This window comes from Stenella coeruleoalba (assembly GCF_951394435.1).
Source record: "Stenella coeruleoalba genome assembly, chromosome: 17".
Classification (NCBI taxonomy): Eukaryota; Metazoa; Chordata; class Mammalia; order Artiodactyla; family Delphinidae; genus Stenella; species Stenella coeruleoalba.
Genome location: NC_137163.1, coordinates 64,652,547 through 64,666,657, shown reverse-complemented (window position 1 = coordinate 64,666,657; position 14,111 = coordinate 64,652,547). Strand labels below are relative to the sequence as shown.

General features: G+C 40.4%; 1 protein-coding gene across 8 annotated transcripts in view; it reads right to left on the bottom strand.

Moving 5' to 3' along the window:
* Positions 1–14,111, bottom strand: part of EYA1 (EYA transcriptional coactivator and phosphatase 1) — a 561,881-nt gene that overhangs the window by 422,457 nt on the left and 125,313 nt on the right. The window contains exon 1 of one of the 8 annotated variants that reach the window (XM_079902476.1): positions 4,369–4,503. The exons of the other annotated variants lie outside the window; for them this stretch is intronic. The gene's annotated coding sequence lies outside the window, so the exon portion shown is untranslated. Of the gene's footprint in view, positions 1–4,368; positions 4,504–14,111 lie in introns of those variants that run through there. 8 annotated transcript variants of the gene reach the window in all.

Below are 14,111 nucleotides of genomic sequence, written 5' to 3'. Positions count from 1 at the left end.
GAAGGAAAGGATGAGGGAAGAAGAAAGGGAGGAAGAAAGGAAGGTTTAAGTTGAGATGCAGTGTAAGTTTTACTTTCATAACTGTCCATGTTGCATGGAAGGGTGTGCAGGTGAGGGGCGAATTGGAAGAGACAGGCCTTTAGTTAACTGAATTCAGTTTCGTTATGGAGAAGTTGTAAGGATGACCGTGTAGGACTTAATCAGATGACGTAAAAGCCAAGGAGTGAATTGTGGTTTATGCGAAGAATCTGTCAGAGATGAGTCTGTACCGTGATTGGCATGTTTTTGTTGCTGAATCTTAAGAGGTACGGTACTCACACGGATGCTGTGGTTTTGAACAGAAGAGCTCTGTCTCTCCAGGAGTGTCGGAGGTCACCAGGCAGGAGGCTGCATGCAGGGAGTGCTGTGAAAGCCAGGGTGGCCCTGAACAAGGCTTCACCTCCTATTGGAATACAGGTTGGCTCGGGCCAAATCATGTAACGAGGCACCACCCAGAAGCTGTGGGCCTGTCCATCCTTCTCCCCCTGCTTTCACTGCAAGGCCCTCCCCCGGGGATCAGCACTCCTGGGCTCCAGGAGTGGGCTGTAAAAGCCCTCACAGCACCGGTGAGGAGAGCAGGCGCAATGGTAATGACCGCCATATAAGCGTTAGCACTTATTAATGGGCAAGGAGCGGTTCTAAACACTTATGTTATATTAACACACTGACCTTCATCACAACCCTGGGAGTAGCACTAATTATCATCATCTCCATTTTACGGGGAATTGAGGCCCAAAGAGGTTAAGTCAAAATCTCGCGGCTATTAAGGGCTGGCCCTACGATTTGCCTCTAAAGTGTCAGGATCCAGAGTCTGTGTGCTTAATCCCACACTATAATCTCATGACATTTTCCTGGAGGCCTCTGTTGCAGTGCTAACGCCAGATTCACTGCTGGTTTCTTAAAAGGCTCTGTGTATGTGGTATCTCTTGTAGTGTCTGATAACCAGTGTTTTTCTCCCAAAAGCACAGTGGCTTGAGGGGATGATTAAATAGCTTCCTCCATTGTGCTCAGAGGAGGAAGACCCAAGAGGATAAACACAAGGGAGGAAAGAGAAAAAACAAATGAGCCCAAGAATGGATGGAGGAAAGAATCAGCACCAGAAAGAGAAGGGAAAACGAAGCTGTGGAAAATGGAGCAGAAAATGTAATTGCATTTTCAATCCTGGAAGTAACAGCAATCGATGGGTTTGTGAAATTGCAAAATGCATCCAAACTCAAAGGAGCCATTGTCCACCACAGTGGGGCCCCCCAGGGAGTGACAGTGACTTGGGGTTCACATTGCCTAGAATAGGACTTGGCACCTAGTAGCTGCTCAATAAAAGTACAAGGAAGAAGGGACATTTACGAAAAGGACGCAGGAAATCAAGAGGAAAGAAGAATAAAGCTAAATATGAATCTAACATCCAGGCCTAGGAAAGTAAAACAAATAAACCAGGAGCAGAGATGGGAGGTTGTGCTTAAATTCAGAGGCCATATCGGGATGCTTTAGGCTACAGGTTTCAGAAACTCAACTCAAAAAGCCTTGAAATTCAACACAAGGAAAATATTTATCCTCATCTCTGTACCCCTAACATCTAGGTTTCAACACCACTCATCAATTCAAACACTGCCAGTTTATCAAATCGGTATTTTATATTGATACTATAATGATTCAATAAATGGAATTGATAATATTGGGTATCTGTTAATCCCATACTCCTAATTTATCCCTCGCCCCTTTCCCCTTTGGTACACAATACTATATATAAAATAGACAAGGATTTACTGTATAGCACAGGGAACTATATTCAATATCTTATTATAATCTATAATGGAAAAGAATCTGAAAAAGAATATATTTATATATACACACACGTATATAACTGAATCGCTTTGCCGTACACCTGAAAGTAACACAATATTGTAAATCAACTATAGTTCAATAAAAAAAAGTAAATAAATGGAATTGTTAACGTTGAGGCCAAACTAAAAGTCCTGAGTAAAAAGCAAGCATAGGAGGAATGGAAAAGAGTGATCCAGTCCAAAGAAGACTGATGACACACTGACAGTGAAACATCCTTTCTGGGACACCCGCTTAATCCAATGGTCCAGGAAGGCACACGTGCACAGCAGCTTTGCAACACTGTCAGGTTTGTGTGGCAACTCATCAAAACTAGATGCTAAGTTCAGTTCATGGCTATCAAAGTTTAGGCACGCTTAGTGACTCACTTAGTGTGTAGTCCTTAAGCATAGATTAAAAACAGCATTCTGTGCAAGTATGAGTTCTTCACCTGGCACAACTAAAGAAAGGGCTTGGATTTTTTTGTTGGTAGCAGAGAAGGACTCTCCTGGCCATGTGGCTGGTGATTATACTTGGAGAATCACTGATATATGAAGTCTTATTCCTTATTGAATAAAGACTTGAGCTATTTAGAAATGTTGTCAGTCAATGTATGATAACTTATATCCTACCATGCAGTTAAGTTGTGGTGAGGGTTTGAAGAAGCAACCAATCAAAGTGTGTTTCTTTGAATGGGGCAAAATGCTTATCTCACAATACTCAGGTGTCAATAGGAACAGTCAAGTAACAAATTAAAAACTTAAAAGCTCTGTGATCTTAGTGCATATCGTCGTAAATATTTGTGAGTTTGTTCCTTTTCTGGTACCTATATTTTTAGCTGAGTCATATACAGAGTCCAGGAGCTGCCTGGCCTGAGCGGAGGACTTTAGAACCCCTACCCATCCCCTCCTAAGCCACACAAAATAAACATACAATTAAGGAAAAGTAATGCGCTTCCAGGAAAATTTCTCTAGTCCTCCTTTCCAACCCCAAATTGTGGCTCCTAAACTTATTTATAAATATTCTGAGATGACTTGGTGTTTAGCTGTTATATGCTGGACACCAACACTATTATAGCTATTCCAAATCTATGGTCTTCAACATAAGGGATGCTATCGGAATACTACTATATAATATACATCTTGCAGTTGTCATCATCTTTACAGACACAAGGAAATAATAAAGATTATTAAATACTGAAATTGCGATAAGCATTCATCAATAGGAATAAGCAAAATTTTCATAAGCAAATGCATATCCAAGTGTCAAAGGACAAACAGGGAATTTCTGCTACTCATATTCCTCATAGAACTGTTTCTATCATCTGTAGAAGTTATCTTGTTCTTCTCCCACAGTTACCCATTTTCATTTCTAGAAATCATTGACAAACAGTAAACAGAAATCATTTCATATGATGTAACTGTGCCACAAACCAACCCTACAACTGAAATTGTGTGGTTTTGGAAACAATGCCTGTATTGAGATTTAACACCATGGTATGAAACTTACTGCTAAGATGAAAAGGATGCTGTAGAGGGCAATATTACATATGACAGAAAACACTGGGATTTCTAAGGAAAAACTTAGATTTGTTTTGAGAAAATATAATTGTATGTCATTTATTTTGTCTTTGCTTCCTGCATTATTGAGATTGAGATGCTTAATCTTAGGAGACTTTTATGGTAAAATGATTAATAAATAGTCCAAATGATTCAGGCCTTGAGATATATATATATATGTTTTTTATATATATATAAATTATATATAAATATCAATGAGGCGTTAAGTAAGCAAACCGTTAAAAAGCTGAGAGGAAAACTGATTAAGTTGGAACCTCACAGATGTTAAAACTAAATACAAAATGGAGAGCAGACTTGCAAATTACCTGTGCAGGCAAAACCATTTAAGCCACGTAAGCAAAGCTAAATCTAGCTTACTCATGAACATAAGCAAAACTTAGGTCATTTCATGAACATAAGCAAAACAACTTATATAAATGCCTCTGATAATCATAAAAGAAACTTAAGTTATCTTCCTAAAATTGGTATGAAATAATCCTTTTAAGAAATCCCCTGCTTTCTGTAAACCCCCATTCTAATAACCAGTCATTGTAAAGATTAAACAACTTTCTCATTTGCACTTTCTAAGCCACTCTGTGATGTTACAGCCCTGAGCTTCATATCGGTTTTACATTTGAAAGCTCCCAGTTGGAAAACTTCTTCTATGCGCAATAAACTTACTAAACTCTATTTACTGATACAGTGGTTTTAATTTTGCTCTTTCTGGATTTTTGAAAAGAGGCTACAGATTTCTGGAAGAATGAGAAAGGGACTGAGTCTCATAAACTGTTTTATGAAGCACTTAAAGACAAGAGACTTGCGACTGAAGAAAAGAAAGGAAACGGAGCCAAACATAGATGCTGGCGAAGGAAAATGAACTGTAGTTTTAGGATTCCCAAGAAGAGGGGTACAACTCTGTGATAATATTAATGGCTTTTGACTGTTTAAGTACCTTCAAATGATTGCTTGGAGCCGGCGGTCCATTTGTTTTGGGGCAGCGAAGTTTTCCTTTATCTTTCCGAGTGCAACAGACGCTTTGAAGTAACAAGGTCAACTTCAACCACTTTTGCCCAGACTCTGTGCAAAAATACTGGCCTTGAGTTTCCAGAGAACATGAAGAAGTCATTTCAGCCAAGCTTTTACCACCCAGAAGTCCTTTTAAAAGACTTTCAGAAGCATCCCGAATTTGCACATTACCTCCTTGACCTTTGGAGCGTGAGGTCAGAGCTGGAGCACGTGTTTTCAATTGTCTGATAAGATACATCGCTTCAGTCTTGGCCTGGTGGAAGGTTAAACCACCTGGTTTCTATCTCTTTTTCTCTAATCGTTAGGCATTAGGCAAGCCATGAAAATGTTATCACAGCATTTTATTCAAGTCGCTACCAAGTCGCATGATGAATGGGAAAAAAATAAAAACAAAACAGACAAAAGGAGACTTTTCTAACAAAAGCCCAGACTCCTAAATAAATTTTTTTTTTTTTTTGCGGTACGCGGGCCTCTCACCGCCGTGGCGTCTCCCATTGCAGAGCACAGGCTCCGGACGCGCAGGCTCAGCGGCCATGGCTCACGGGCCCAGACGCTCCGCATGTGGGATCCTCCAGGACCGGGGCACGAACCCCGTGTCCCCTGCATCGGCAGGCGGACTCCCAACCACTGCGCCACCAGGGAAGCCCTAAATAAATATTAAGAAAAACAAAAACAAAACCATGACTCTTGGTTTTCTGAGAAAAATTTAACAAAAATTTTGCTACGAAGTTTGTCTCTTCTGAATAACTGACAAGCTTCCTTTTAACAATGGAGATTATGAAATCCATTCTAATTTTCTTCTGGCCTTGGTTGCTAGAAAGATACACTTAAATGTATTGTTTAATGACAGTACCAGAATTCTGTACTCCATTTCCTATACAACCGTCTCTCCTTTCTGTGTGATTTCGTAATGTTTACTTTTTTTTTTTTTTTTGCGGCACGCGGGCCTCTCACTGTTGTGGCCCCTCCCGCTGCGGAGCACAGGCTCCGGACGTGCAGGCTCAGCGGCCATGGCTCACTGGCCCAGCCGCTCCGCGGCATGTGGGATCTTCCCAGACCGGGACATGAACCCGTGTCCCCTGCATCGGCAGGCGGACTCTCAACCACTGCGCCATCAGGGAAGCCTTGTTTACATTTTTGAATTCACTATTATCTAGTCATTTATATTGAAATGTTATCTTAGAAGTTCATCAGGTTAATTGAATATAACTTAATTATAGCAACAGAAACAAAAACACAAATACAAATAAGCGAGCATAAATTGTCCTGTAACTCTAAAGTGCTAAATTATCAATGACATTGAAATATAAGTCACACTAGTGGACCTACTTTTTAACTGACCTTTTGGGCCATGTGGAAAATAACCTTAAGTACTCAAAAAATATATTTGCTACCATCTAAGATTCAAATACTTAAGAACATAATGGAACCTGAGGCTGACATCAGGTAGTAGCTATTATATTAGGGCTCTTTCAATTATGTGTGGAGAATTCAACTCAAACCGACTTAAGGTAAAAAGAAAATACATTGGTTCATGTAATTGAAAAATACCAGGGTGAACTTGAAGTACAGCTGGATCCAAGGGCTACTACAGCTGTTATCAAGTCTGCCTCCCTCCCTTCCTACCTCCCTTTCTCTCTCTCTCTCCCTCTTGGTTCATGTTCCCCTCCCACCTTGCCCCATATTCCCTGGAAGTCAGCTTTCTCAGGATGGTACGATGGCTGTACCAATAACTACCTTATAGTCTATCTACTCATCAACCCCACGAGAAAGAGAGATTCGGTATTTTTAACAGGCCAAAAAAGTCCTGCTATTGAATCCAGCTGGTGCCAACTGGTTCACAATGTTTTACTTGAACCTCGTCTAAGTCACATGCCCACACCTATGGGCACAGTTCCACTCAAACCACATGAACTAAGAATAGGGGATGGGTATTTTCAAGGGGAAATCATGGTACTGTTATCAGAAGACATAAGCAAAAATCACAGATGTCTGCCACAATATTTCACTCAACCAGACCCTTTTTTTTTGACTTTGTTTTCCCAGGAACTTTGATGGCTACTAAACTGTTAAGATTCATCAGTGAACTAGCCAGGAGAGAAAATCCTCGTCTTGATTATTCACATGAGACTCCCATTAACCCCAGATGAATTTATTAATGAAAACTGTTAATGAGTGACATAGACCGAATTTTGCTTTTTACCACCAGAGTTGTGCCAGTATGATAGCTTATTCAAATACTTAACTTCACAGCGTGCGACAACCTTGCTAAACTCTTCCATATTTCCTGTACTATTTATAAAAACCTCCAGTTTGCTTTTTGCACACCCAATGTTTTCACCTGTTTTTTTAGCCAAGATATTTTGGGGGGTTAGATGGGAATTAGTACCTACTTGATGAATCCCTTCAATCTCTTACTCATCTGAATTATTACAAATAAATGAGGTATATTTAAAAATAAAGAATATATTTTTCTCTAATAATACCTGTTGAATAAAAACCAAAAAGGAATTGAAACACATATTTATGGCAAAAAAATATCAGATCAATTTAGTTACATTATGTGCTTGAGGTTCTTCAGGAAGACAGAAAACAAAGTTCCAGAAATGTTTGCACCTCATTGAATTTTACTTAGTGGTTATGTTTGTGTGGGTCACGATGTCAGTGTAGAATGTGCAGCCCTTGAACAATTAAAACAAAAAAGAAAAAAATCAAATCAAGGGCAGAACAGTCTGGCAAGGCAGCAACAAGCTAGGTCTCTGTAAGCAAAGGAAGCCACCAGCTTTTCACCCTTCCAGCCAGCAAACATTTACTGATTGCCTATTCTGTGCTGCAGATTATGCTGAGTCTTAGTCATAAAAAGAGCTCAGGACACTTACAGTCTACATAGATAATTCAGGGGCAACAAACAAATAATAATAACAATGACAAAAAATTAATGTAATCATAAAGATGAATTCTGGGTGCAAACAGACCCAGGTTTGGATTCTGATCATATCATGTCCTATCTGGGTGATCTTAGGGAAGTTACTTGACCTTTTAAAGGATCTGTTGGGAATTCCCTGGCAGTCCAGTGGTTAGGACTCTGAGCTTTCACTGCCGAGGGGGCGGGTTCAATCCTTCGTCAGGGAACTAATCCCACAAGCTGCACGGCATGGCCAAATTAAAAAATAAAGAAAATAAATAAAGGATCTGTTTGCTGATTTGCAAAATGGAGACAAGAATACCTACTTTGTGGGGCCAATGGGAATATTAAATGAGGCAATGAGAGCAATCATAGCAAATATTTATAGAATCCTTAACACTTGGCCAGTCAGTGTTAAGTTCTAAGTGCTTTAGCTACTTAATCTTCACATAACCCCACGAAGTAGATACAGCTGTTACCAACTCGGTCATAAACTTGGGGAAACAAAACACGGAGCAGTTAAGACCCTACCCAGAGTGGCAGAGTCAGGACTTGAACCTGAGCCGTCTGGCTTGGAAGCCCAGGCTCTTTGTGGTTGATCCGGAGGTTTGCCTTCAGATCCCACTTCAAGAAATGGCTTGTTGACCAGAAGCAGTGGGTTCAAGGGGAAGGTCCCCTCCAGATCCAGGCTGGACGAAGGGCTCCCTCTGCTGCAGAGAGATAGATCCCTTAGGCAGGATCATACACGTCCTGGGGAGCCCTGGATCTGGTGAGTGAGCAACGTGAGATTACGAAGGTCACTCAGAACACTCTGATAGGCATATTCAACCCAGTGCTTCCTGCCAGGTTGGCCAAGGCTTTGACAACCCTGCACCACCATTAGACCTCTAACCCTGCTCAATCTTGCTCGTGTTGTCTTCCTTTCACAGTGAGGATCCCTAATCCAATTACATGGCTGTTTGAAGTTGTCGCACACCTCACTGATGCTCTGTTCATGTTCAAACTTCTTTTCTTCTCACTCTAGTTCATTTTGGACAGTTTCAATTGTGATGTCTTCAAGTTTACTGATCTTTTCTTCTGCACTGTCTAATCTTCCCTTACTCCCAATCAACGCATTTCTCATCTCACACATTATAGTTTTCATCTCTAGAAGTTAGATTTGGGTCTTTATAAGCATTTCCCATGTCCTTATTTAACTTTTAAATATATTGAATACATTTATTGTGAGCCTTTTAATGTCCCTGTTTACTATATAATTCTAACATGTATATCTATTCTTGTTTGGTTTAGATTGACTGATTTTTCCCATTATGGGGCTTATTTTCCTGTCTGGCAGTTTGCATGCCTTGTAATTTTTGGTAACATACATTGTGAGTCTTACCTTGTTGAGTGCTGGGTACTTTGTCTGCCTATAAACCTTCTTGGGATTTGTTCAGAGATACAATTAAATTACTTAGAAACAGTGTGATCCTTTCAGTTTTTGCCTTTGAGGAATGTTTGTTCTACAGCTGATTTCTCCCCACTGTTGAGTGAAACCCTTTTGAGTGCTTTACGGCCCATGTATTATGAGGTTTTCCAGTCTGACTGTTGGAAGCGGGCACTGCCCCGGCCTTCTATGAATGCGGGGCACTATTCCCTCTCATTCTTCCTGGTGGTTCTTTCCTTAGGTGCTTTCCTCACACAAATGTGCTGATCATTACTCAGTTTTTGAGGAGGACCCCTGCAGATCATTTGCTGGTGTGAGTCCAGTGTTTTGCAAAAATTATATTATATATTTTGTCAGTTGTTTTAGGCAGGAGGGTAATTCTGGTTCTTGTCAGTCCATCTTGGTCAGAAGTGGAAATCTTACTCATTATATACTTCTTAAACATATAAAAATGTGTTATGAAAATATGAAGTAACTTAAGATTTTTGGAATTCAAGAAAAGTCCTGGAAATTCTGATTTCTTTTTCCGGTAGATACTGTGGTATTACATCTAGATCCTTGCCTCAGGGCCAGTTAATGCATCTCCTCACTCTTGAGAGTACCAGCTGCTGAAAGCTCACAGATGTGCCCCTCACCGAGAATTGCCTTCAGACACAGGGAACAGAGAAGATGTCTGGTATTCAGCAAAATACCAAGTGTGTCTCTTGGCACTCCTGCACCTAGTTTTAATGTTAAATGGACGAGTGCAGTCACCACAGCCTGTTAAACGCTTGGAAACCATGGGCTAGACCCCTCAAAGATGAAAGTCTGGATTATTGCCCCCCACCCCCCGACTAACTGCTTAGTCTAGCAGAGGTGTTTGCCAAGAGGGAGAGGAATCCAGAGTTGGTGGTGAGGGGATGAAGGATGAGTATCAGTTACAGCTTTAATTAGAACTGCTGAGGGGTCTATAGATCATCCTCTTAACCCCAAGTATCCCAGGAAATAAGCCCAACCAGAGTTTTGGAGGCCCTATTCCCATGTAGAATAAACTTATTATAATAGAAAAGTAGATCTAGGCAATACAAGAGGTGACTACAGTTGATACCATGGCGCTCCACAAAGATTCTACCTCTGGGCCAAAGAACCATCCCCAGTGGCTGTGAATATTGTCTGCTGATGCCTCACAGCTGTGCCCCTCACTGGGCATTGCCCCCGCCCCTCCCTGGCTGCAGGGACCTGCCCTACCCAAGGTTATGTGCCTTCCCAGAGGGTGGCCCATAGCCAATAACCAGCTGATATGAGGGTACAGCCTGACCCCCTTTCCCTCCATGGGAAACAATTCTGGAAAGCCATTCATTCAGCTGCAGAGCTGAGCTGGAGAGATTGAGGGAAGCTGTCAGGTGTCAGAGTAGCCAATTAAAGTTATAAGCCAGGGCTTCCCTGGTGGCGCAGTGGTTGACAGTCCACCTGCCGATGCAGGGGACATGGGCTCGTGTCCCGGTCTGGGAAGATCCCACATGCCGGGGAGCGGCTGGGCCCGTGAGCCATGGGCGTGAGCCTGCGCGTCCGGAGCCTGTGCTCCGCAACGGGAGAGGCCACAACAGTGAGAGGCCCGTGTAACGCAAAAAAAAAAAAAAAAAGCTATAAGCCAAAAATGAAAAAATAAATCAATCACTTCCTGTGATGGTCTAAGCAAGAGGCTAAAACCAGTCAGAAAGCACTGACTCCCTCTGGTCTATCTTCCCCATAGAAGGGCGTACTGGTTGAGGGTCAGCAGGATCCGTGCTCATGTGGGCATCATCTCACTCCTGAGGGATCCCCAAACAAAAGGCTCCAGCAGTTTTATGACCTCTGGGGTCGGAGGGGGGAAGGCTACAAGTAGAAATGTACTGGGATCTGAGTAAGAGTGGGGAAAGTTATATTCAAAGATTCTTCCATTATAAACAAGATGTGGTATATATATATATATATATATATATATATACACATATATACATATATATATACACACATATATATATACACATATATATATACACACATATATATATACACATATATATATACACATATATATACATATATATGTGTATATATGATGTGTGATATATATATAATGTGATAGATAGAAATGATGGAATATTACTCAGCCATGAAAAAGAATGAAACCTTGCTATTTGTGATGACATGGATGGACCTAGAGGGTATTAAGCTAAGTGAAATAAGTCAGACAGAAAAAGACAAATACTGTATGATTTCACTTATTTGTGGAATCTAAAACACAAAACAAAAGAGAAACAGACTCACAATTACAGAGAACGAACTGGTGGTTGCCAGAGGGGAGGAGGGTGGGGAGATGGGTGAAATAGGTGAAGAGGATTAGGAGGTACAAACTTCCAGCTACAAAGTAAATAAGCCACAGGAATGGAATGTACGGCACAGGGGATATAGTCAATAAATATTGTAATAATTCTGTATGGTGACAGATGGTAGCTAGACGTCGTGGTGATCATTTTGTAATGTACAAAAGTATTGAATCATTATGTTGTAAGCTTAAAACTAATATAATATCATATATCAACTACAATTAAATTAAAAAAATAAAAAGTAGCTTCAAGGAGTTCAAGCAGAGGACCTCCCAGTGCATTTCTGGTAGAAAATGCATATCTATCAGTTTTGTGAATATGAGAGAGTAAACTTGAACAACTTTAAAATAATGATCTAAACAGACATTTCACCAAATAAGACTATGAATGCTAATAAGCACATGAAATCATTATTTATGAGAGGAATTCAAATTAAAACCATATGAGAGAATACTACCTACCCACTAGAATGGCTGAAATTTTAAAAGGCTGACAGTAGCAAGTAGTGGCAAGAAAAAGGAGCAATCAGAACTCTCAAACCTTGCTAGTGGAAGTTAAAAGAAAAGATATAACCACTTTGGAAAATAGTTTGGCAGTTTCTAATAAAGATAACCATAACTAGTGTATGATTCAACAATTCCACTCATAGGCCCAAGAGAAATGAAAACAGATGGCCACAAAAGGCCTAATCCATGAATGTCTATAGCTTCATTTATAATAGTAAGAAATTGGAAGCAACGTATACATCAATAGTTGAGTCAATACACAGATCATGGTATACCCACACAATGGAATCCACAATGAAAAAGAACAAACTACCAATACACACAAACATGGATGAATCTCAGAAACATTATACTGAACGAAAGAAACCCAAATGAGTAACCTTCTGTATGACTCCATTTATGTAGAAATGGGAATAATGGTTGCCTGTGAGCTGGCGGTGTTGACTGGAAAGTGGCAAAGGGGAATTTTATGGGATGATTGAAATGTTCTATATTTTGATTTGGATGATGGTTACAAGGGTGTATAATTTATCAAAATTCAACAAAATAAAAACTTAAGACCTGTGCATTCTATAATGCAGATTTTTTTTTTTTTTTTTTGCGGTACACAGGCCTCTCACTGCTGTGGCCTCTTCCGTTGCGGAGCACAGGCTCCAGACGCGCAGGCTCAGTGGCCATGGCTCATGGGCCCAGCCGCTCCGTGGCATGTGGGATCTTCCCAGACCGGGGCACGAACCCGTGTCCCCTGCATCGGCAGGCGGACTCTCAGCCACTGCGCCACCAGGGAAGCCCTATAATGCAGATTTTTTTAAATACATGTAGTTGCCGTTAAAAGGTTAAAATTTTAATTCATTCATAAAAACATTTTTTGCTATTCTAACATCCTTTGCCTCTCATCAGCCCTTACAAATAAATCTCTACCACAGAGCAGAAATGTTAGAAGTTATATTGCAAATGGAGCACATTAAGTATTTTTAAAACTTAAAAAATGTGGCTTATGAAGAATTTTATGCAGCAGGTCACTTATTAATATGCTAAATATTAACAGATCTATGGTACCATTCTGGACAATCAAATTTCCTTGATATTAAAATGAAATCAGCATTTTTGTCAGGAAGGTATTTTAAACTTGTTAGGGGAGTTTTCATAGTGTAAACATAAGATCTGGGGTATATAAACTATACCTCATTAAAATTAAAAAAACATAATTTGCTAATAAATAAGATCTACCACCTGCCTGTAACTGACTGTGTTCCCAGGTCTGTTCTAGCTTAACAGTGGTTGAAGCATACCAACCATGGATTATGGGAATCTTCAGGCCTCTACCATAAGTACACTTTGGAGCAAATAGTTCCCGTTTCCCATTGAGCTGGTTGACCTCTGTTGGAACTACCCTACCAGAAAAAGGAGATAACCAGTGCATCTAATGAGTAGATGCACTGAGCTGGGGACAAAGCCTCAGCCAGGCCAACTTGGGTTGCGGTCAGCTCAACTAGGATGAAGCTACTGAAATGCCACAGTGGCCTGCACTAACCAAACAAGTTTTTTCACCTCTTGTAGGGAATCTGCTATCAGGCTACAATGGCAGAAAAATGGGGAATAAATACCAGTAATATATGGGACCTCCCTGAGTAAAGTAGGGACAGTCTGAATTAAGTCCTCAGTAGAGAGTAGAGAATAAGAAAGGATTTAAAGTGAAAGGTTAGTGGCAGGGAGTTGGAAAAAATGGAGATTAAAGGTTTGGGAACCAGAGGAAACTATGGAGGGGTGATTTAAACGACCCCCTTACCCCACCGGCAGATGAGCTTGTGGAGGACAGTGCTGTTTGGGATACTCTGAGTTGCCTTGGACAGTGGCAGGAAGTCATTTTGACAGAATGTTCTCGTTTTTAAACCTGTGATTGCACCATGCAGATGTAGCCACCGTCTGTGATTTGTGAACCCTTCAAAGTCGTATTTTAAAGGGAAAGAATTATAAACGCTAGAAATCTGAAATCTCCCTTTGAAAAATAAACTAAAAGTAATTTAGATTAAAATATACTGATTAAAATTGCCTTGTTTCAGATTTTGAGGCATGCCATTTCTTTCTGATTATTATCTCTCGGTTACTTAATATAAACCACCCCTAGATCAAGAGAATCAAGCAGAAATTTTGTGATAAAACTCAGGAACTACTCACAAACAGTCAAAAGCAGCTTCACAGATAGCCTCCTGAAAATACCTAATAAGTCCGTCATAATCAGCACATGATCCTCAAGAGATGAGAAGAAGAAACAGCTGCTTTGTAGCAAATCCTAACTACAGTAGGGATTAATTCTAAACTCATGTCACATTTAGTCAGCATTCATCTGGGACAACAGGGAATATCTCTGCCAGGCTAAGGGCAGTTATGTGTTTGTCAAAACAGATGAAACCTAAAATGTTAATTTTGTTTTTCTCTCAGATGAATATTTCTGTAGAACGTGGAATCTTTTAATGTTGGAAT